Genomic DNA, 23,678 nt, shown 5'->3' on the forward strand with positions numbered 1-23,678 from the left:
AAGGAGATCCAGCGGCGCATCCAGGCGGGGGATCGGGCCTACGGAGGGGACTCCGCAAGACGCTACGATCAAGAAGCATACGCCACCGTACGAAGCTGAAGCTGTACAAACCCCTAAGTAGACCAGTAGTTTTTTATGGACTTGAGCGGAAGGTACTGCGGACGATATTTGACAGAATACAAACTGAACGCGAAAAGTGGCGGAGACGTATAAATCACGAGCTACAAGCACTGCTTGAAGAGATTCCCTTCGTACTATTGGTGAAAGTCAGAAGGCCACGGGGAGTTAGACGTGTCGTTAGGATGCCGACGACAGCGCGGCGAAAATAGTTCTCTTCAATAACCCTATCGACATCAGAAACAGGAGGTTCAACGTGCAAGATGGCTCGGCCAGGTCGATAGTGATTTGCAACTTCTGCAACGTTTGGGGGAATTGGTGACGTGTGTGTGAGTGACTTAAGATCGAGTTGAATGAAGACGACTGCTCGAAACAGCACGAGCCATCCCGACTCTAGACTGCTGACCACGACAACGACGAGCATGTCATGGCCTATCCAATCGAACGCCGCTTTCAAATCGGTGTAGATTGCATCAACTTGAGCCTGTTGTTTCAGGTACAAAATGCAAGATTCGTGTAAGCAGACCGCGCAGGTCTAATTCCATGTTGATCAGTGGGGATATAACTTTTCGTACGAGATAGGATAAAAATGCTTTCCACAATTTCGAATAGCTTCGAGAAGACAGAGAGACTAGTTGTGCTACAATAGCTCCTGACAGTTCGACGATCGTCACTTATTAGTAGTGGAAACACGACAGATTCTTTCCAAATTATAGGAAATTCACCTTGCTCGAACGATTTTTTGAATATAAAACGCAGAGGTTCAGCTGTGCACAATACCGATGACGACAGATGGAATCCCATCCGGTCCCGTAAAAAACGAGCGTTTTAATTTTTTAGCAGCGGCTGATACCATATTCGTGATTAGTTATATCGGTGTTCGGTCGATGTTAAGTCAGACCGAACCAAGTGATAAAACTCTGATTTCGAGAAAAACGCATTCAAAGTTTACTGCTCCGTATGGTTTATAGCTATCATGCTATCAATCGCTCGAATTCATCTCATAACTCTGGCATTGTTGCAAACATTTATGTAGTGTGATTAGAGTAAAATGTAGCTTAGAAAATTCTTGATCGTTTGCTGTCATTAATTCATTTTTTTAAACTTTGCGGTTAGGTCCGGTTCGATTTAACACCGACCAAATGTTCTGAGGTCGACTAAACTAGCAGGAACATACTGCATAGCTAGTTCGAGTATGAAATGGGGAGGCAATGAAGAAGCGTCCAGCATAGTTCTAGGAACACCGTGTAACAGAGCAAACCGTATCGAGCCAATAGATGAGATACAAACAAAATCGCTCGGCGTGCTAAAGGATATATCACATCAAAGTTAACTCCGGTAAGTTACACCAATTACGATTATCTCAAACAGTTTTATCGCCTTTTCAGGTCTAGCAATTGTGCGATAATCTTATACATTACAAACATCCATGAAAGCGCGATTGATTATCTTTATTTTTGTGGCACCACATGTCATGTTTACTAGTAATTTGCATGCTTCTTCAGTGTTAGCTCCAAATGTACGAGCGTATAATATATCGCAATAAAATTAGGGTTAAACGGAAAAGGATTTTTTTTCTTCTTTACCTTTCTATACAGTTATCTGCTTTTAATTGATACTATTCTATTTTTTGGTAAAGGCTATGTGAAAGATTAAAAAGACATAAACTGGACTGGACAGCCGGACTTTTCTTTTACTACCCAACGGCTAAAAGAATTTTATCTTCAGCACATTACTCACCCGTCACGATTCGGTCTGCTTCGACGCCGACGGCGCCTTCGTTTCTCGGACGAGGCAGTGGTACCGGACTGCGATGGGTTTGACCGACGTCGTTGCTGCACGGCCACAACCTGCGATTCGCCGAAGCCGGCAGAGCTCGTTGTATCTGTTGAGTACTGATGACCCGGCACCGGAAGGCATCCAGTCGTTATGGAGTTTCCCATGGATCCCGACGGGTGGGTGGGTGGTTTTGTTGTCGATGATCTCATGGTGAGGCCCTGATTCACTTTTCGCCATACCCGCTCCATTTTATTCGATTTTCAGTGTTGCTCGATGAAACAGAAATAATTTCCAGCACAAGTATAAAAGGTAATAGTAGTCAAACGCAGCATACCATCTATCGTGGCAATCAACTGAACACTTCAGTGTTTCATTCACGCGAGCTAATCGGGATCATTCATTACAAATCACACAATAATCCTTTTACACACGTATGAATTTGTACCAGGCTTTTACTTGTGGTATTTAATTGTGCACTCAAACAACAACTTACACCCTTTTCTATCGCTATCCTCGCACCGGAACTATATTTCCAAACAAACACTTTCACAAATCGTTCGATTTAATTCCACATTACGTTTAATCTTCCCCAAGTGTCCATCAAGTAGATTAAACAAACGCACGACAATTCACTTTTGGTATGCTTTTTTCTGCAAACGGAACAAGCAGTACACATCCGTCTTTCCATAGTATGTAATTGTGATTCAGAAACATTTCACATTTTCCCACGGCAAACAAAAAAAACACTTCGCCTAGTGAGAATCCTTCTTGTGCACAAGCATCATCTTTTTAACAAAAAGGGGACATTTTCCACAATATAGAAGAAAAGCTCTTGTCGGTCGAAAAATTTTCATTCATTACTTTTTCAACCTCGGCACGATACACTTCCTCCGGTTTCTGCTACCGATGCGATGGCGATGGTGGTGATGCTGCTGGGGGCTGACGATAGTTGCATACCATACTAGCAACCACTCAGTCCTCTTCACGGCAGGATAATACTCTCACCTTGGTTCAATCCACCAATTGCGAGAAAATGTGTTTCCGCAACATTTACCCGACCGAGAGAGTGCGACTTCCTTTCTGCTACACTGGGCACAAACACAATCGCGCTTGCGGCGCTTTTATCACATTGCCGATATATAGTTTTTGTTGGCGCTACATGCCGATACACACTGCCGCTACCTACTGCAACAGAACGGTCCGGAACGCCCGGTCAGTAAGTGAGTCAGGAATTCCGTTTCTGCCGTGCTGCAATTGGGCCTGTGGTTGCCAAATGGATACACTTTTACGGGGGTACAATCCTATGCACTTTCATGTCGATTTAACGACGTCTCGTGATAACTTGTCGCTGCCAACCATCGCCAGTTCAGTGTTGACCTTTTCTCTGGCGCACCTGTAATAGAGCACCAACAAAAGTTGATTATTAATAACTGCAGCAGAAATATAATAATTAAAGCTAACACTAGAATAACTAATGACTTCTCCAGGAAATCAAAAATTCACCTAGCGTTTAATATAGTAGAATAAGGATTACTACATTACGCATGTTATTTTCAAACATATTTTGAGCCAAAATTGAATTATTTACCTAATTCTTAATAGATTTCAAAGAACGATCGTGATAGTTTTCGTATTTAACAAGGAGGCAGTTTTCAAAATTGGGCCAAAGGGCCATTAGTTTGATGAAATTTTGTACATGGGTACAGTCTAAGGGCAAATGAAGGAAAACGGGAAACTGTCTGTAAAAAAATTAACCAAAAACCCAAAAAACGGAATATGCTTTTAGACGAAAAAAGTTCATGTAAAACGTTTGTAAGGTGTTGGAAAGCCTCTAAAGCAGCAGATGGTCACCGCCTTCGCCTACATCAAAGCACTCAACCTTCTGTTAGCCTCCCAGTTGGCCTCGAGGTAAGACGCTGGCCTAATAAGCCAGTCGTCGTATGTTCGAATCTCGACTGGGAGAGGCTGTTAGAGTCAATAGGATCGTAGCACTGAGCCCGCATTGCCCTGTATTCTAACAGCTGGTTGCGAAGTCTGTCGTATAAAAACAGAAGGTCAAATTTCAAGGTCAAACGGAATTAGCACCCAGGCTTTGCTTTCTATTAGATCAGGGTTTCGACAAGAATCCAAACAGTCCTTTCACGAGTATCTCAGTTGCTGTTGACAACAATTAGTATTAGAGGGTGAGTAGCAGAGGTGGGCACAATTCCGCTAATCCGCTAACAGCTAATTTGCTCAGCTAACATTTTAGTTAGCGGTTAGCGTTTTCGCTAAGTTTTAAAACCGTTAGCGTTTTTGTTAGCTTCCAGCTTGTTAGCGTTTTTGTTAGGTATGTGCCGCTAAATAAATCGCTAACTTTTTTTTTAGCAATAGATAAATTGTTGAGAGATATAGACTTATGAAATAACTCAATAATTGAAAAACTCGATATCACATATATTCTCAGACATCAAAACAAACTTTTCGATTTATTCACTTCACTTACATCACATAAATAATTTGTAAAATTCAAGTTCTGAACCAAGCATCATTGAAAAAATATGAAAATGTAACATGTTTTCTCAACAATCCAGCAAAATTTTTATCTGAAGAACAGTTTGTCAAAAAATTTCCCATGGAAGCGAAAAGTTCCAAAGAAAACTTAGAAAAACTATGCCCTTTTTTTAATGGCAACGGTCCGTCACCGATCCTGCGCCGAACGAATTATGGTCCTCCAGTACCGTAGGTCCTGGGCGGCCGTTCTCCAATCCCCTCGAACACCAGCTGAACGTGCATCGTCTTCGACAGCACACACCCACCGGGTGCGGGGTCTGCGGCCTCTTCCTGGTTCCGGAGTCTACGGCCTCTTCCTGGTTTTGTGCTGAAAATAGTTTTAGCTACTCGTTCATCGGGCATTCTGGCCACGTGTCCAGCCCACTGCGGCCTGCCACATTGCACTACCTTCACTATCCCAAGTAACAATTCCAAGTTTTATTACGTTCGTATAGCGGTTTTCATGACCAATTTCATAAAACCGCTAATAAAACTATGAGCTCCACCAGAACTTTCTGATGACCGCTATAAAACTGCTTTCTGACCAAGTGGCCCACGCCTCAAAATGTTTTCATAACCGCTATAAGAATCAGGCTATAAACTCAAGTAGTCGTATCACGCTCTGCTAAAAGCAGCAATAAAACCGATTAAGCTTTCGCTACTTGACAGCCAACGCCATAATTTAAAAAAGCTTTTCGCTTTTTGCTTTTCGCTTTATGCTTTTCGCTTTTTGCTTTTCGCTTTACTTGCAAACGCCAGATAAGTTCGGTAGCTTTGTCAACTTGAAAATATATCCGTGAGCAGAAAAGTTTTAGTTTTACTGACAGATCATTCTGAATGATTTGGTTTATAGCTACCAGAATAAAATATCTCATAGAATATTTATTAATTTTAAGCAATTTCGTTGGTTTGCACTATGTACGCATTTAATTTCATCGTGCATTTTGATATAATAGGTCGATAAAATCAGCGCGCCACTGAAATTTTGCAATTTTCGAAAACTGGTTGTTTTAACAAATTGAAAATATTCAGTTAGTCAATCTCAATTTCTAGCAAAATCATTTTAGTTGCTTCCTCTGACAGGAAAACCGATTGATAATGACCTTCTTTCTGCAAAATACTTTGCTTTGATGAATTGTTGTTTGCGAGCTAAAACAAAATACTAGAATATGGCAATATGGCTTCGCATAAAAAATGATTTTGGTGTTGAACTTTGGTATTCTTCATAATAGCAGCAAAAAAACTGTTTGGTTAGGGTGGTACCATTTTAATAGCTCTATAAAACTAACAGATTTATTGCGGTTTGACAAGTAACCGTGATAAGATCAATTTCGATTGGTGCGCCATTTTGTGTTGCTACGCCACACTTATGGTAAGTTTATAGCAGACGTGGTGTAGCCAACAAGTTTTAACGTGGTAATATAAGCAACCACAATAAATTCGCTTTATTAACAGTTTTATTATGGTTTTCTAGCTAGCTATAAGTGTGTTTGGACTCGTATCCTCTTGGTATTGCGCAATACCACCATAAATCCAGTGGTAATGATTCATACCGCAATAAAACCTTTATAAAATTCAAGTAAAACCAAGTAGCTTTGAATTGTTACTTGGGATATCAGCATATTTGCATACTTGGTACAGCTCGTGATTCATGCGTCTGCGCCACACTCCATTTTCCATTTTGCCACCAAGTTTAGATCGCAGAATTTTACGCTCAAAACCATGATTCGTGTCCGTAAAGGGCCACCGGCAGAATTAGTGTTCTGTAGAGCGCCAGTTTTGTGCGAATTTGCAAACTACGGGACTTCAGCTGGCTACGTAATCCGTAGAAAGCCCGATTCGCGGCTGCAACTCGTCGTTTCACTACATCGTTGTCACATGTCACGAGTGTACCAAGGTATATAAATTCCTTCACTACTTCATATCGTTCCCCATCTAACTCCACCTCGGCACCAAAACCACTTGGGCTCCCACGTTCCCTACTAGCAACCATGTACTTCGTTTTGGCGGTATTAATAGTAAGTCCCAATCTCCTGAAGGCCTGAAGGCCTCTTCCACTGCTCTACGGTTGATTCCGATGATATCGATGTCATCCGCAAAACCAAGAAGCATGTGAGATTTCGTGATGATAGTTCCATTCCTTTCCACGTTTGCCCTTCGTAATGTTGAATAGCAGGTTAGAGAGTGCATCCCCTTGCTTCAGTCCATCCAACGTCACGGAAGCAGCTGAGGTCTCACCCGCTATTCTAACGCATTTGGATCCGTCAGGCGTCGCACGAATCAGCGTAACTAGTTTCGTCGGAAAACCATGTTCTAGCATTATCTGACACAGCTTATTTCGTTTAACTGAATCGTACGCCGCTTTAAAGTCCACAAACAGATCTGCAAGTTGTACTTTCGGAACTTGTCTAGCAACTGACGCAGGGTAAACATCTGATCCGTCGTGAAGCGTCCCTCACGCAAACCAGCTTGGTACTCGCCGACGAAGGACTCCGCTAACGGTCTCAGTCTGCAGAACAGGATACGGGAAAGCACCTTGTAGGCAGAATTGAGCAATGTTTCGATAGTTTTTACACTCCATTCGATGTCCCTTTTTGAAAATTGGGCAATCCACTCCTCCGGCATTTGTTCTTCCTCCCAGATCCTGACAATGATCCGGTGGATTGCTTCGTACAGCCGCTCGCTCCCCGCTTTTAGAAGTTCAGCTGTGATACCGTCCTTCCCAGCAGCCTTAGTTTAGCAGCAGTGTTGGTGGCTCCACAGCTTGACCATCGCTTACAATTTCTATCCTGTCCCTGCAGATATCCGCATTTACCTCTCCATTCAATAGTGTCTGAAAGTGCTCCTTCCACCTGGCTGCTACCGCCGTTTTGTCGGTAAGCAGGTTGCCAGCACTATCATTGCACATCCAAGGCATGGCAAAAATCCTGCATCTCACCGTTTTATAGAAACTCCATGTGTCGTGGCTGGCGTATCGCTCTTCTGCGCCGGCGAGCACGTGCTCCTCGTACTCGCGTTTCTTTAGACGATGGATTCTTTTTCCCGCAGCTCTAATCTCTCTGTATCTCTCTCTGTTTTGGCGCGTTGCCGCAGTGAGCATGCGACTCCTGGCCTGGTTCTTTTCATCTGTCACTCTCTGGCATTTAGCATCAAACCAGCTGTTACGCTGTCTTCCACGCGTCGTGCCTATCACCTCTCTCGCTGCTGTTTGGATGGCACCATGGATGTTCCTTCACAGCCCATTTATATCTTCTTCTACCTGCTGTTCTGCGATTCGCTGGTCAAGCTTCCTGGCGTACTCTACTGCTACGCCGTCTGCCGTTAACCGCTGGATGTTGAAACGCAGCGTCCTCTCAGTGCGAGCTTTCGCCGTGTTCGACAGCCTTGCGCGAATCGAAAACACCGTACATCTATAACATCCGAAAAGTGTCGACCGTCAATCAAGACATGATCGATCTGAGAGCTAGAGTCTCCATTTGGATGCCTCCAGGTGTGTTTCCGAATATTCAAACGTGGAAAGTAGGTGCTACAGATGGCCATCCCTCTGGCCGTGGCAAAATTTACGAGCCTCAGACCGTTATCATTGGTCGACTGATGCGGGCTGTGTCTTCCAATAATTGGACGGAAGAATTCCTCCCTCCCGATCTGCGCGTTTGCATCTCCGATGATGATTTTCACGTCGTGTTTTGGGCACTCTCCATAGGTCCTCTCAAGCTTGTCGTAAAACTCGTCTTTAGCATCATCGGATTTATCATTTGTCGGTGCGTATAAGTTGATTAGGCTATAGTTGAAGAATTTGACCTTAGTCCTCAACACGCATATACGGTTATCCACGGGCCTCCACAGGATAACTCGTTGCTTTTGTTTTCCCAACACTACGAAGCCGACTCCATGTTCTGCTTTCTTACCGCCACTGTAGTAGATGTGGTACTTGAAAGAAGTGCCTACAATAGGGTCTACTGCACGGAACTCCCTTTCTCCGGAATTTGGCCACCGAACTTCCTGAATAGCAGCGATCTCCACTCCAAGTTGATGCAGCTCTCGAGCAAGCAACTATGCTCTATCTTGTGGAAAATTTCCAAAATATTTTTTCATGTTCCTTATTCTTGTTTCACAAATTGACCAATTTGTGCTTGTTAGGGATTCACGTTAAAATTTCACGATAGCGTTATTTTTTATTTCTGAGAGTCGAATTTCTAAAATATTCATAAACAGCAGTCCCCGAATAAGGCAGTGAGTGATCCTTTTATTCAATTTATTTGGATTTTGGTATTTAACAAGCTTATAACGGGCTCTAACAATATACCAAAAATCAGTTTTGTTGATCGATAGATAGCTGGGTGGCATACCCATCGCCTTATTCGGAAAATTCCTGTACCACTTTGACAATTCATATCTTAAGAACCAAGTGTGTAGGAGAGAAAATATTTTTAAATGAAAATGTAAGTACATTTTTTGGCAATCCAGTAAAAATATTATTTGGAAAAATCTTTTACAAAATTTTCCACAGTGATGGAAAACTCCAAAGAAAAATCGAAAAAACTATGCCCTGCCTCATGGAAATAATTCCATTTCAACCATTTTTTTTCTTCAAACTATTTTTTTTATAAATGCCTGCAATTTTTTCACGAAATTATTTCATGTTTTTCCAGTATATATTTCTTCTTAAGCCTTTGAAACGATGATTTTCTTTTTTCCAAAATGGGTGTTTAAAGAAGTATTGCTAAATTTGCGCTTCTAACCAAATTAGCGGTTAACGGGTAGCGTTAGCTTCAGCTAAATTTTTGGTTAGCTTAGCGGTTAGCGGTTATCGAAGCTAACGGTTTGAATTAGCGGTTTAGCTGTTAGCGAAGCTAAAATTTCGGTTAGCGGTGCCCACCTCTGGTGAGTAGTAATAACTGCCAGTGCTTTTTGGACGTGTTTAAATAAAAATGTGTTAATCCCAGATGCGTCTGCATATTTATTTAGAGTACATATATTCAAATGTCAACACAGCTTGCAAATTTGTTTTGAATTTTCATTCGCCTAGAAGCCGTAGTAATCATGAACGCAAAAGGGAACTTGTGATAAGTCTGAAGCCACTCTGAATAAACGGAAGATTTATCTTTCGTACCATCAAGCGATTAAAGCGAACTGGCTCTTGAAAAATACTCCACAAACCTGGCCGTAAACGCGCAGCAAAGACAATGGAAGCCATCAAACGAGTAAGGGAGCGAATTCGACGGAAACCAGATCAGCCTGGATGTAAGATGGCCAAGGAACTGGGAATTTTACAGTCAACCATGAACAATATTTTTTTTTTCTACAGGATCACCAAAACCAGCAAAATAATCGGATACATGCAGCACATCCCAAGTAACAATTCAAAGCCACTTGGTTTTACTTGAATTTTATAAAGGTTTTATTGCGGTATGAATCATTACCACTGGATTTATGGTGGTATTGCGCAATACCAAGAAGATACGAGCCCAAACACACTTATAGCTAGCTAGAAAACCATAATAAAACTGTTAATAAAGCGAATTTATTGTGGTTGCTTATATTACCACGTTAAAACTTGTTGGCTGCACCACGTCTCCTATAAACTTACCATAAATGTGGCGTAGCAACACAAAATGGCGCACCAATCAAAATTGATCTTATCACGGTTACTTGTCAAACCGCAATAAATCTGTTAGTTTTATAGAGCTATTAAAATGGCAACACCCTAACCAAACAGTTTTTTGCTGCTATTATGAAGAATACCAAAGTTCAACACCAAAATCATTTTTTTTATGCGAAGCCATATTGCCATATTCTAGTATTTTGTTTTAGCTCGCAAACAACAAGTCATCAAAGCAAAGTATTTTGCAGAAAGAAGGTCATTATCAATCGGTTTTCCTGTCAGAGGAAACAACTAAAATGATTTTGCTAGAAATTGAGATTGACTAACTGAATATTTTCAATTTGTTAAAACAACCAGTTTTCGAAAATTGCAAAATTTCAGTGGCGCGCTGATTTTATCGACCTATCATATCAAAATGCACGATGAAATTAAATGCGCACATAGTGCAAACCAACGAAATTGCTTAAAATTAATAAATATTCTATGGGATATTTTATTCTGGTCGCTATAAACCAAATCGTTCAGAATGATCTGTCAGTAAAACTAAAACTTTTCTGCTCACGGATATATTTTCAAGTTGACAAAGCTACCGAACTTATCTGGCGTTTGCTAGTAAAGCGAAAAGCAAAAAGCGAAAAGCATAAAGCGAAAAACAAAAAGCGAAAAGCTTTTTTAAATTATGGCCATGGCTGTCAAGTAGCGAAAGCTTGATCGGTTTTATTGCTGCTTTTAGCAGAGCGTGATACGACTACTTGAGTTTATAGCCTGATTCTTATAGCGGTTATGAAAACATTCTGAGGCGTGGGCCACTTGGTCAGAAAGCAGTTTTATAGCGGTCATCAGAAAGTTCTGGTGGAGCTCATAGTTTTATTAGCGGTTTTATGAAATTGGCCATGAAAACCGCTATACGAACGTAATAAAACTTGGAATTGTTACTTGGGATCTTTTCGATATTCATCGGGACAAACTGGCTGTTTCACACGGTGATGGTATGGGGATGTTTCTCCAAAAATTTGAGCGTTATTTTGCTGTTCATTTGTTTTGAAGAACCATTTGCTTCCCATCGTCAGAAAACACTATAAAAATGCACCATTCTGTACCAGGCGAAAGCTGTACAGGCTTGGTAATGAGAATAATTTTACGATTTTTTTTTCTTCAAACGATTAGTCTGCCTCTTCGCCTGATTTGAATCATCTCGACTTCTATGCATGGGGTTACATGCTAGGGAGCACCAAAGGATTAACCGGGGATACTTCCTAGTAACGTTTGGAGAAAATTTGGGATGAAATGCCTTAGGATATCGTGCATGCCAGCTGTAATGCTTTTCAACAAAGGCAATTGCGATATAATGAAAGGAAGTGAAACAGAAACCTGAGAGTATCCCATAGTAAATAGCAACGTCCCAATTCCCTAGCACTGCTCTACAAACAAGAGAACAAACCTATAGTAACGGCACTCATTGGGTAGTTTTAAGGAGGAGGAGAAACTACCCAAGGAATGGATGAAGGGGAGGTTTGTGCCATCTATAGGGTCCGGCACTCGATGTGCAACCTATCCAAAATACCGTAAATTCAGTTTGGAAAATCAAATTTATTTCAAATGGCATTCTTTGTCGCCTGTAAAATGAGCTTTAATAACTTCCAAACGTTGTCAAAATATCAGAAGAATCAAATCCCATTCATTCCATACCGTGCGAAATACAAGAATAGTCCATTTTGCCCAATTCACCCCTGAATACATAGTAAAACCTAATTAAGTGATTAAAACTAATTCAAAGACATGAGAATAAACATGGGAATTCATTCGAAAGACATCAGAAGTGTTGAATGTCACCGATTTAGTACCGTGATGAATTCACAATCTGTCCGTTTTGCCTGATTCTTTCCTAGATCTACAAAAACACATTCATTTGCTATTGAGTAAAACATTCGTAATTTTTCAACGATGGTGTCATTAGAAAAGTTTATCCGTTAAATACAGCGCATCTTTTCAAAATATTCGGGTGATCTTAAATTCATCTATCAGGGTGATACGAACTTCTGTTTTTTGAATACTTCGGAAAAAAAGATTTCTTCAGAAAAATTGTAGAACACTATAAAATGAGCAACTTTGCTAAATATAGCAATTATATATCTTTTACTAGTTGCAAGATATATTGATTTGCTTAAAAAGTACACTTAAAAATCAATTCTGCACAATAACTTTGCATCCAATTTATTAATTGCTTTCAACACTTCTCCAAAATTATTCAATATGATAAAATACACATTTTTTCTGAAGACTGTTTTTGTCTTTGAGTTAATTTTAATCGCTTCAATTAGGTTATCTATGTATATAGGGGTGAATTGGGCAAAATAGACTATTCTTGCATTTTGCACAGTGTGTAATGGATGGCATTTGATTCTTCTGATGTTTTGGCAACATATGGAAGCCATTTGAGTACATTTCACGGGCGGTAAATAAGTTTCTGTATCATTTAAATAGCTTTTATCATGATTTTTGAAGATAATAGGGCAAAATGGACCACTACCCGAAGCCTGCGCAGGATGAAACCGTCACCAATCGATTTCCTGCATTTTTTTACATATGAATAAGTCTCTTGTAAGATCCCAAACCACCGACTTCACCGATTTGGGATTACGAGCTCGTTTTTGCCCATTATGCGATGGCTCAAATTCTCGTATGAACGTTCGGTCAAGTAAGCCCTATCGTTTCGAGAATTTATAAATTGCTCAATTAGATTAGAAATTAGAAATGGTTCTCGACATAAAACACGACGGTCGGAAATTAACCGATTACGGCTACGCGAAACAACTCCTTCGTGTTCTCAATTATTGCTTCTTTGGTCTTCCCTTGATATATTTGGTTTTCGACGCATTGATTTGTCCCAAGGTTTCTCGTTTCTAGTAATGATGTCGAAGTCGTCTGCGAAGGCTACTCTTGCTGAAGATCATTCCTCTCGTTTCGATACTCGCTCGCCGGAACACACCTTCAATAGCGATATGGAATAACATGCAGGACAGTCCATCCCATTTCCGCAAACCTCTGCGCGATTCGAAAGGACTCGAGAGTGTCCCCGAAATGCGACGTGGCACATCACTCGCTCCAGGGTAACTTTGATCAGCCGCATCAGTTTGTCCGGAATACCGTACTCGTGCATTATCTGCCATAACTGTTCGCATTCAACTGTTTCGTATTCTGCTCTGAAATTCACGAAAATATGATGCGTGGCCACATTGTATTTGTCGGAGAGTAAAAATTTAATCCTTAGTAGCACAGGCCTCCATAAAGCCCGCCTGGAACTGCGCTACGAATTCCCAGCTATCATTTTCATATGTATAAAAAAGGTAAAAATCAGCATTACGTACAGATATACATGCTAAAAAAAATCGTATTTCATGCGCAAAATTGGCATATCCGTACTATTTTGGAGGTGATATACGTGATTACGAATAATTTTGAGCGTTACGATTATATAAGTATTTATATACGATAATATCCGATTAAGCGCGAGTCGCTCCGTACTACTCAACGATTTTGTGCTGAAAATCGTATGTATGTCAGTCATTATCATTATATACGACAGAAAATCAACTTGATCCCACTTTATCCAGCTTTAGCTACGATTTCGAGTTTGTTAGGAGATATTTACGATAGTTTTCGTACATTGATATACGAGTTGGTGCTAGCTGGGAACGCAACAAAATCTGGGAGAGCACCTTGCAGGCGGCGTTAACCCGCGTAATACCGCGGTAATTTCAGCAATTTAGCCGATCGCTCTTTTTGTAGATGGGACAGACTACACCTTCCATCCACTCCTCCGGCAGTTTCTCCTCCTCCAAAATCCAATCCAGTGAAATGATCCAGTGAAGCGCGTTTACTAGTGGTTCTTGGCAATTTTTGTAGTGTTCTGCCGGGAGTCGGTCCTTTTCGGAGGCTCTATTATTTCTCAGCTGACCAATTTCGAGATCGGGAGCCGGTACGCTGTTGTCGTTTGTAGGCTCGTAGGTTAACTTCCGTTGCGTCTCCTTCTGCTATATCACCGTTGAGATGCTCATCGAAGAACTGCTTCCAAAAACTGAGCCATAAAACTACAGAACACTAATCGTCCCAGCGGCCCATGAGGACATGAATCATAGACTTTAAAGGAAGTTGATCGACGAGTGCTTAAGTTTTTAAGCAGAAATTTACTTGCGATTAATAATTGGTAGCAAAATGTATCAAGTTGACAAATAGAAAAATACATAGTGAAGATAGTACATATAATCTGGCAGGCTGCGGTGGGCTGGGCGCGTGGCTAGAATGTCCGACGAAAGAGAAAACTATTTTCTGCAAAGAACCGGGACGTAGACTGCGGCACAAACCCCGCACCCGATGAATGCGCGCTGTCGAGGATGATGCACGTTTAGCTGATGTTCGAGGGGATTGGAGAACGGATTGTTTCGCTGTATTTTTTGTACGTACTGCAGTTCAATAGTTATATTTATTGTAATAGAATGAAATGAAATTCTATTCTAACTTTTCTGTTGATTCGAATTTCAAAAAAATCAGCATTTATTGAAGTTTATTTAAGCAGTTTATTTTAAGATTTGACATAATCGTCGTTTTAAGGTTTGACATGATGCCATATCCTCGTCCCTAAGAAACATTGGCATTACTGGCGTTCCCAGTATTACAAATCGTTATTCGGCTTAGAGTATGTGTGGTCAGTCAAGTTATTTTAGTAGACAAATATATAGGTATGTATTACAAACAACAATTCCAGGAATTTCCTCAGCATAAACTAATTTTCTTAGCTTAATTCGCGACCTCTGGGCACGCCAGCATTTGAAGTACATTTGGAAATAGGTGACCTGTGGTCACTATCTGTACAAAACGTTATTTTTATGAAGATATTTTCAAAATTTCTGTATTTTCTAAAAACAAAATTTGGAAACACAAATATAAATACATACTTAAGTTATATGAGATCACCAATTATATCAAGAAAACATGATAACAAAGATACAAAATAACATCATTAAAGGAAGTTAAACTTAATTATTCCTTTCTGCACGGAGCACACACAGTCGCGTGACTAATCGAATCATTATTGTGTATTGTTTCATATTTGTGAATGCACTTCCCATTAGAAGTTAATCATATTATCGTCAAGACGTGCGCACATACCGAATATCCGCATGTGTTTCTTCCCGAACGTTACATCGCATAGCAGCCACCAGAACTAACACAAACCAGGAAATTCTCCGTTTTCTCTCCTTGGAGGCAAAAGACCAAGTCTTATTTCTCACATTTTCCTAATTGCACACATCCTGGCTAGATTCTTCTGTCAGAAAGATTTCCTTTTCATTCACAAATATCGTACCCCCAATCGAATCAATCGTACAAAATCGAAACTCATTCAAACGAATGATGCTTGGCTAAATCGTTGACCTGCCCGTGACAGTCACTTGACCAGATACCACTCACAAAATTACACATCTTTTCAACGACCCAAACTGAAACGGACGTACAAAGTGCACGGATTCGCCAAACTGAAAACGTCATTTAGAAAATTTTTGACAACAATAAACGACATGATTCAGCCAGTTCTCTGCTCTCCCGTAAAGACAGACGCAGGCTCTCGCACTTTTCCACGAAATAAAAAAGAAAACAAACGCGGAAGATGAACTCTCCGATTTCCATACGACAACACATGGGAAAGTCTCTCGTTTTCCTCACCGTTTTCTTCTGGTGATGCTTCTCCAGTATACGGAGTAATTTCCCAATGCACTGGAGTCTGTTGCATTCATCGTCTTCCTCGGGTTTGGGTAATGCCGCTCAATAGCTGTGGTAAATTTCTCTCGCGTACTTTGGGTTTATCCATGTCCGTGTCCGCATTTGGAATTATACGCACCTATGTGAAGGAATTTTATTACCATGATGTGCACGTGGAGCGGAAGCATTTAACTATAATGTAATGAAAAATTTTCGAAGGATACTGAAAATCAGCAAGCTTTTCATGAGCTTCCACATTTATAGCTTCTCCATATCATAAAATATTGAGCTTTTTATAGCAAACAATTCTCTTTGGTTTTCCCGAGCAAACGCAAACGCTTTCGTTAACACTTCCATCAGTATGAACATGATGAACAACGTTCTTTTTTAACCTTTTCAAGACAATTGTAGGAAAACTAGTTTCAAAAGATCAAAATCAACTCAAATTTAAAATGCTATCAAGAGAAAGTTAGCCAAGCACAGAAATGAAAACGTTATGCCACCATACCAAAAAATGGCTGTGTTACATGTTCACATTCACAAATTTCCCCGAAATTTTTTGAGTTTTGTAAAGGGTTTTAATAAATTTGAAATTAAATTGCTTTACTCAGTGTCGATACTGCAAAAGAATAACGACTTCCCAACAAACAATTTTTTAACTTGTTCAACCATTGTCCAGATAATTGCTATATAACAAGCGTTTGTCAAGCTGTTATTCATCAAAAATGTTTGTTGGGTGTACTCGAAAAAAATGCAACAGACAAAAATGATCATCAAAAATTTATTTTACGTCGGGTATTTTTTCAAACTCTCACGGGAATAAATAAACACATAGTCGATTTACGATTTTGCAAAGTTAGTTTATTCAACTTGCTCTCCTAGGGTAAATGCTAACACTTAACTTAACTTAACTTCCCGCTTAGGCGCGTCCGGCAGAAATCGAACAAAAATCTGGCAGCGAAAAACTTTTTCTGCCAGGCATTCTGCTGGATTTCTGGCCGCCGTCACCCGTGAAAACTAGCAGAAATGCAACAACCGATTCTGGCAGAAATTTCGCCAAACGGTTTTGTCTGCCAGGTTTCTGTTCGATTTCTGTCAGCCATGTCGAACAGAACCGATACCGAAACCGATTCAACCGGTTTGTGTTTTTTGCGTAACTTTTTGATTAAAAAAAGCTGTCATCAAAAATAAATACAATACATACATACATTTGCGCATTTTACACTACTTCATTGTTCATTCTTACGTTCAGCTTATTTTTGTTAGTTTTCGGTGCATTTCAGATTCAGAAGCTGAAACCAGATGAGCGGGACCTTCGGTCTGAAAACAAAAAGAATGCACGGAGCACGCACGTTATTGGAATCGACCATTTAAATGTTTCGTGAGGCTTTAAAAACAGAAGCTAAATCCCGCAGAAACAAGTTAAATATTATTTTCTTACCTGTAATGCGGAACTGCTACATTAGGCAGCATCGTGTGAAGCACGTATCTCCCGTTTTAAAATGTCATTTTTGACATACAGAAAAGCGAGCGAAAAACGAAGAAGACGAACCGGTTCTGAATGTCAAATTTTGCCGGCGCCATATTGATTCTGTTCGATTTCTGCCAGGCATCCGAATTTTTCCTAAGCGGGAATTAACGCTACCCCTGTGCAACACAAGCGCCATCTTTCTTTCATACTTTCATCTGCTATTCTTTCAAATCCTGATCGTTTTCGAAAACCTTTCCTGTTTTCCGGTGCTTGCGCATCATAATCGGCCAGAATTTTCCTAATGGGCGAAGTTTTGGCGAGTTTGGTGGACTTGCCTCCTTCAGCACGAACATAACATCCTTGGCTCCGTACCACTCCATCACCGGTTTCGCGTAACGACACGATGGCAGATCCGACCAAAACAGAGTGTTACCACAGAGAACAGACATCCATTCAGAAACAAATTTTTCAGGAATACTTGGATAAAATTTCAAATTAAAATCACCTAATATGCTAGCGTCCCCACCACTATAGTTTCCCAACTAAATGATTCTTTTTAATTGTACACTGACAACCTTTGGCTCCTCTGGCGCTAGTATATATGGACTGTGAGCGTTATGCTAGCGCCAGAAGCTAGCTGTTGTGAGTTTAGTGCAGAATTTTATGCGCCTTTAGCGACATCATCACTATAGTTTCCCAACTAATTTGACATAAGTTTTATCCAAGTGGGGACCTTTCGCTTGGATGTCTGTTCTCTGTGGTGTTACCACTCGTGGGACTGGAGGCAGGCGCTTCTCAAGGTATTTTTCTTATATATTTGGCCGTTGATGGCCACTTGCGGAAGAAAAACTCTAGGCCGGGAATCTGGTTGGCGTCCGCTTTAATGTACATCTCGTCGTCCAGTACGATGCATTTCGGCTGCACCAACCACTCGCGATACAGTTTCCTGGCGCAGGATTTTGCCACCGTATTCTGTTTACCGGTTGGATTAGGCGCCTGTTTTGCGATTCACAACATTCTGCTGTTCAGAGTTCGGTAAAAGTTACGGTAATTTACCGAACTCGGTACTTTTTTTAAGTGTGTACTACCTATTCAAATAAAATGCTTTTTAGGTGGAACCAAGACAACATATTGCAGAAAACTATAACACTTTCTCCATTTCTACAAATCTACTTCCCCGACATGTTCCCGGTAACTCATTAGGTAGACGCAACCTATTGCACTCATTGTTCTTGCCCGGCTAAGCAAATGTAATAGTCCTTAAGATTCACGGACAGCCAATGGAAGTATATTAAACAGCGCTTGTAATTTTACATCTATTCTCACATTTTTATCAGCTTAGCCTATGCTTACCTAAGTTGCCCTATCACCTCACGCTTCATGTTCACTTGGTTAGGAATTTGTTCTTCCGTTTACGTTCGAATGCGCTATCATCAGATAGCGCTATGCGCGCTTCACTCCGCTCGCTCACTTCTATCGGTTCACATGACTGTGGTTACTTCAGCAATCCCTGTGCCTACTCACTCGGATTCGATCCGTCCTGCTGGGACGAAATCTACAAGAAGTCACTTCGGCACTCAGTGCCTACTCGTACGGATTCGATCCGTCCTTCTGGGACGATTATTAAACAGATGCCACTTCAGCACTCAGTGCCTACTCACTCGGATTCGATCCGTCCTGCTGGGATGAGGTCTATGTGGAACTCACTTCGGCACTCCGTTCGTAGTCCTGCGGATACGATCCGTCCTGCTGGGATGAGGTCTACATGGAATTCACTTGGGCACTCCGTGCCTACTCCTGCGGATACGATTCGTCCTGCTGGGAAGCTTAACGAGGCTAGGAATTTGATAACTGCATCATACGTGGTACCGCGACTTCAGGTCTCCTTAAAACACCCTAAAATAAGTGGCATTAATATCTTAAATGCCATCAAGCGATAAGTGCCTACCTCAGCCGAGGGTGGTATTAGGTGCTAAGGATGTATATCGTCGCCTCATCAGCACGTGGCTCTTCCCGTGGAAAGTCTGGTGAGTTCTACCAGGTTAAGTGCGTGCTACACGTGCTTGCCTTGCTAGCCTTTTGTCTTGGTGCTTGTTCAGCCAAATATCGTCACCAACGTTTCGTGTCCGGGTTTATCGCAGTTTTCCAACGATAGCCGTATACTTGATAATCTCCACTATGGTGTTCTGTGCTATAGCACGTGAACGAACGGGTCAGGAACGAGATCGCCTGTTCTCGTTTTTTCGACTGAACACTGGGAGACTAACTGCGAAACTGAGGTCTCCTATATTCTAATACAGTGGTATCTGATCTGCTTGAGCGAGCGAGTGAGCGGAAATGTGACATTGTCAAATGACAATTGTAACGCGTTTGCGCTAAGTTTGCGTTTCGTGTAACGGCTCTATAGCCAAAATAATTTAGGGTGCAACCACCTATTGTTGTCCCCGATTTACGCCTAATTTTGTTCATTGTAACAAAACTTCAAGTTGTTGAAGCTGGCAACTGGCAAAAATCGTTATAAATTGGCAGCACGTACGATGTGTTTCCGGTGGATTCTTGTGGAATGGCGATGGATTTCCGCATACAAAAGTCTTCAAACTTCCCGGACATAAACTGCAGGGTTGGAGGGTTGCCAAAACGAGCGTGTACGTTCTTCAGGATTTCGATTGCTACTTCGCTTGTCGTACTACGAATTTCCAAGATTTCTGGCCACTTTGAGTACGAATCCACGATAACAAGATAGTATTCTCCGGAGCTGGTTTTTCATTTCGGTGGAGACTTTGCAGTGGTGGCACAATGTTGGCATGACTTGACGTGGTCGACGATTTCGCTGTCCAACGATGGCCAGTAGCCGTAGGACCTGGCAATTCCTTTTATTTGTTGAATGCCAGGGTGACCCTGGTGAAGCTGCTTCAGGCAGCGCCGACGGCGCATCAAACGTATGACCAGACCAGCCCACCGAGTAGAATGCAGCCTTGGGCAGTGGTGAGGTACTCCTGGCGGTCGCAGAAACGCTTCTGCACAGGGTCGGAAACCGTTTTACCGAACGAAAAGTTTTTCGGTACTTTAGGCAAAATAAAACTCACGTAACGATCGTGTTCCGCAGCACCTAGTTTCCGCATGAGCAGCCGAACTTTGGCCTCATCGTCGAGTCGAGCAGCATCCTTTTCGGAAAGGTCGTCATACCTGGCGCACCAAGCTGCGAACGTGACGTTGCCTCTAGCCTCTGATTCGTAGCGAAATTCTTTAATATTGTTCGCCAGCGAGCCCAAAATAATTTCGAGGTTAGATGGTACCTAAACACAAATGGACTGCAACACATGGATGAAAAACGTTTGCTGCTGCTGCTGCAGTTGCTGTGCGACAGTCTGCTGCTGTTTGAAAAGGTGGGCGAAAATCTGGTTCATTTGCGACGCCATCCGGGAAAGATTTGCTGGCTGCTGATTTCCCGTTCTCATCCTGTCGTCTGCAGGTGCGACGCTTTGTCCGGGCAATTTTGACTCCAAAAGCCGCTTTTCCGAGTCGCCACTTCTACGATCCCGTAAACTGTCACCAATGAGTCCAGTCACAAAAATATGATAAAACGGTAGGGTGGCTCCAACACTAATATTTGCAGTTTCTCGGACAGCCAAGAAACACTTAAGGCTCTTAAAGCATTTAAGTGTTCCTCAAAAACTCCCCATTCACTGGTCCAGATCCATTATTCGGAATCTTTGACTGTCTACTGAAAAGTAAATTGAAACGTTGCGAAACAATGCACGAAACAAAAAGCCATGGCCATTTTGATCTCACCTTACCGATCTTACCGATCTCATGACAGAACACCGCCTCGGAACAATTGCTCTGCAATTATGAACCACTAATAGGACAGAGGCTCCATTATCTCAAAAAAGGCTTATTAGACCCCAGAGCTGCCATAAATACAAATATTTGTGCATGCATAAATTTGGGACCCATCAATTATTTCAGTTGTTGTGATTTTTCACTATATTAATGTTCCTGAATTTTAAAGTACTCCATAAACTATTTATGTTATTTAAAAGATTAGATCGAGAAAATAAAATACTCCGGAGAAAACCCTTAAAAGGAAATTTAATTCCACTGGGTGCTCATTGATTATTAGAATTAGTTGTAATTAAAATCTACTCCTTTTTCTCACTTATTATTATTTTATACTTTGTTATTTTAAATTGAATGTGTCCATTACCAGGGGGCTCTCTGTGTGAGATTTTTGGTGTGGGGGTGAGCGGAGGGTTAATTAAAAAAAAATAAAAAAAATTAAAAAAAAACGGTAGGGTCCCAATATTATGCATGCACAAATATCTATATTTATGGCAGCTCTGTTAGACCCTAAGAAGGCATGTTTTGCATCATCGTATAATGCATAATGGATGCAATGCTTCAGTATCCAACAGAAGAGAAGGAGGTACCGCAACAACAACAATTTATTAACCGTTATGTGTGCGACAGGGTACCCGGGTACCTTTTCAGTTTTAAAATAGTTATAACTCATTCAATTTAAAACATACGTCATTGAAATTTTGCAACATCGTAAAACTCGTTGATCTTAAGTAATTGAGGTTTTTTTGGTGCATATCCATAAAGGGGTTTAGCAATGAGAGTCACTTGAATTTTTTTATTACGTAGGAGGGCGACAAGGGTACCCGGGTACCCATGATTTGCAATGCTCATAACTTTGGGTATCTTGAACCGATTTGGCTGAAACCAGTGGCATTTGATTCGTACATTTATCTAGTTTTGATTAGATAAAGCATTTGGCCATCAAATGACATGTAGTTCCCGGGAATCGGTAATTCCGGAGCAACGTCCGGTAAAACGTGGAAAGCCGCTTGTTTTGAAAGAATATCAGCCTTCAGTAAAGCTATTAGTTTTGAGCTTGACATTGTGGACCCTTTTTTCATCTTATTATATAAATTGGTGACTTTAGATCGCATTGGCCATTCCAGAATTGGGTCCCTGTAGGATTACAGATGGCCAGTTGGGTGCCTAATCCAATATTAGAATTGGTTTAGCGGATCTTTTAGATGTTTTGAACGGATATGGCCAGTTTAGTACTGATTAATAATTTCGGAACTGGTACCAAATGTATAACGGATGGTTCTACGTTTTGAACGGTTCTGATAATGCTAAGCATTATCTTGAATCCTGCGGTATCATCTGTGACCCCGTAGAAACCATTTTCGAAATAACCAATCAAAATACATCGAAATGTAAAACATATCACCTACCGAACTAATTCCAAGAACTTTGATACCCATATTGCTAGGTTTTACCTCCAATCCTGGACTGGCCACCCATGACCCCACAGGAACCTACTTCGGAATGGCCAACCTGATTCATCTCATTATATGAAATAGTACATTGTACGAATCTTTAGAGTTTTTATATCCGCATGACTGATTTTGCTGCAATACAATCATTTCTCTTCCTCACAGCGGACACTCTGTCGGAATTCCGGATTTTCGGGCTCCGTATGTCTTTTAGTGGCCAAATGGCCAAATGATTCAAAACTAGATAAATAAACGATTCAAATGACACCTATTTCGTCGAAATCGGTTTAAAATTGTTGATGTTATAACAATATCAATTTTGGGTACCCGGGTACCCTTGTCGCCCTGCTAAAGGTGTTTTTTTTGTCGCACACATAACGGTTAATCAGTAATTTAAGTTACATAGTGTACATATTTACATTTTATTTTGTGACCAGCAAGCTTTACAACAAAGAAATTAATATTTATTATGTCGGAGCACGATATCTGATTGTACAATAATTTTAAGAATTAATAGAGGAAAAACTATTACAAAAAACTTCAAGATTTTGAGAAAAATGTTACGTGAATAAAAAAAAAATCTTAAAACTAACTTACAAACTAAAACTAACGAAAAATTAATTGGAGAGTTCACGAATAAGTTCGAAATCTGACAATAAACATTTGTGGAAAAATTTTTGACTCAGCTTATCGCAAAAACTCTCAAGTGTCTCTACATTTGTTGTTTCATGAAGCTCAGTAGTAGAAAATCGATAAGGAAGATCATATATTAATTTTAAACATTTATTTTGTATTATCTGTAACCTTTTCTTATGGGTGCGTGCACAGTTTTGCCATGCAGGGTATGCATACGATAATATTGGTCGGAATATTGTTTTATATAATAATAGTTTGTTTGCAATATTCAATTTAGATCTTCTATTGATAAGGCTGTATAGTATTCTAATGAGCTTTTCGCTTTTCTCTCGAATATATTGAATATGCTTTTGGAACGTGAGACGTTTATCTAAAATCAGACCAAGGTACTTGACGTCATTACTCCAAGTAATTTCCACACCGTCTACGGTTAGTCCTTTGTTAGGAAGTTTTCTGGCAGCAGTGAATCTTGTGAAATAAATAGATTCTG

This window comes from Sabethes cyaneus, chromosome 2, assembly GCF_943734655.1.
Source record: "Sabethes cyaneus chromosome 2, idSabCyanKW18_F2, whole genome shotgun sequence".
In the NCBI taxonomy this organism is placed as follows: Eukaryota; Metazoa; Arthropoda; class Insecta; order Diptera; family Culicidae; genus Sabethes; species Sabethes cyaneus.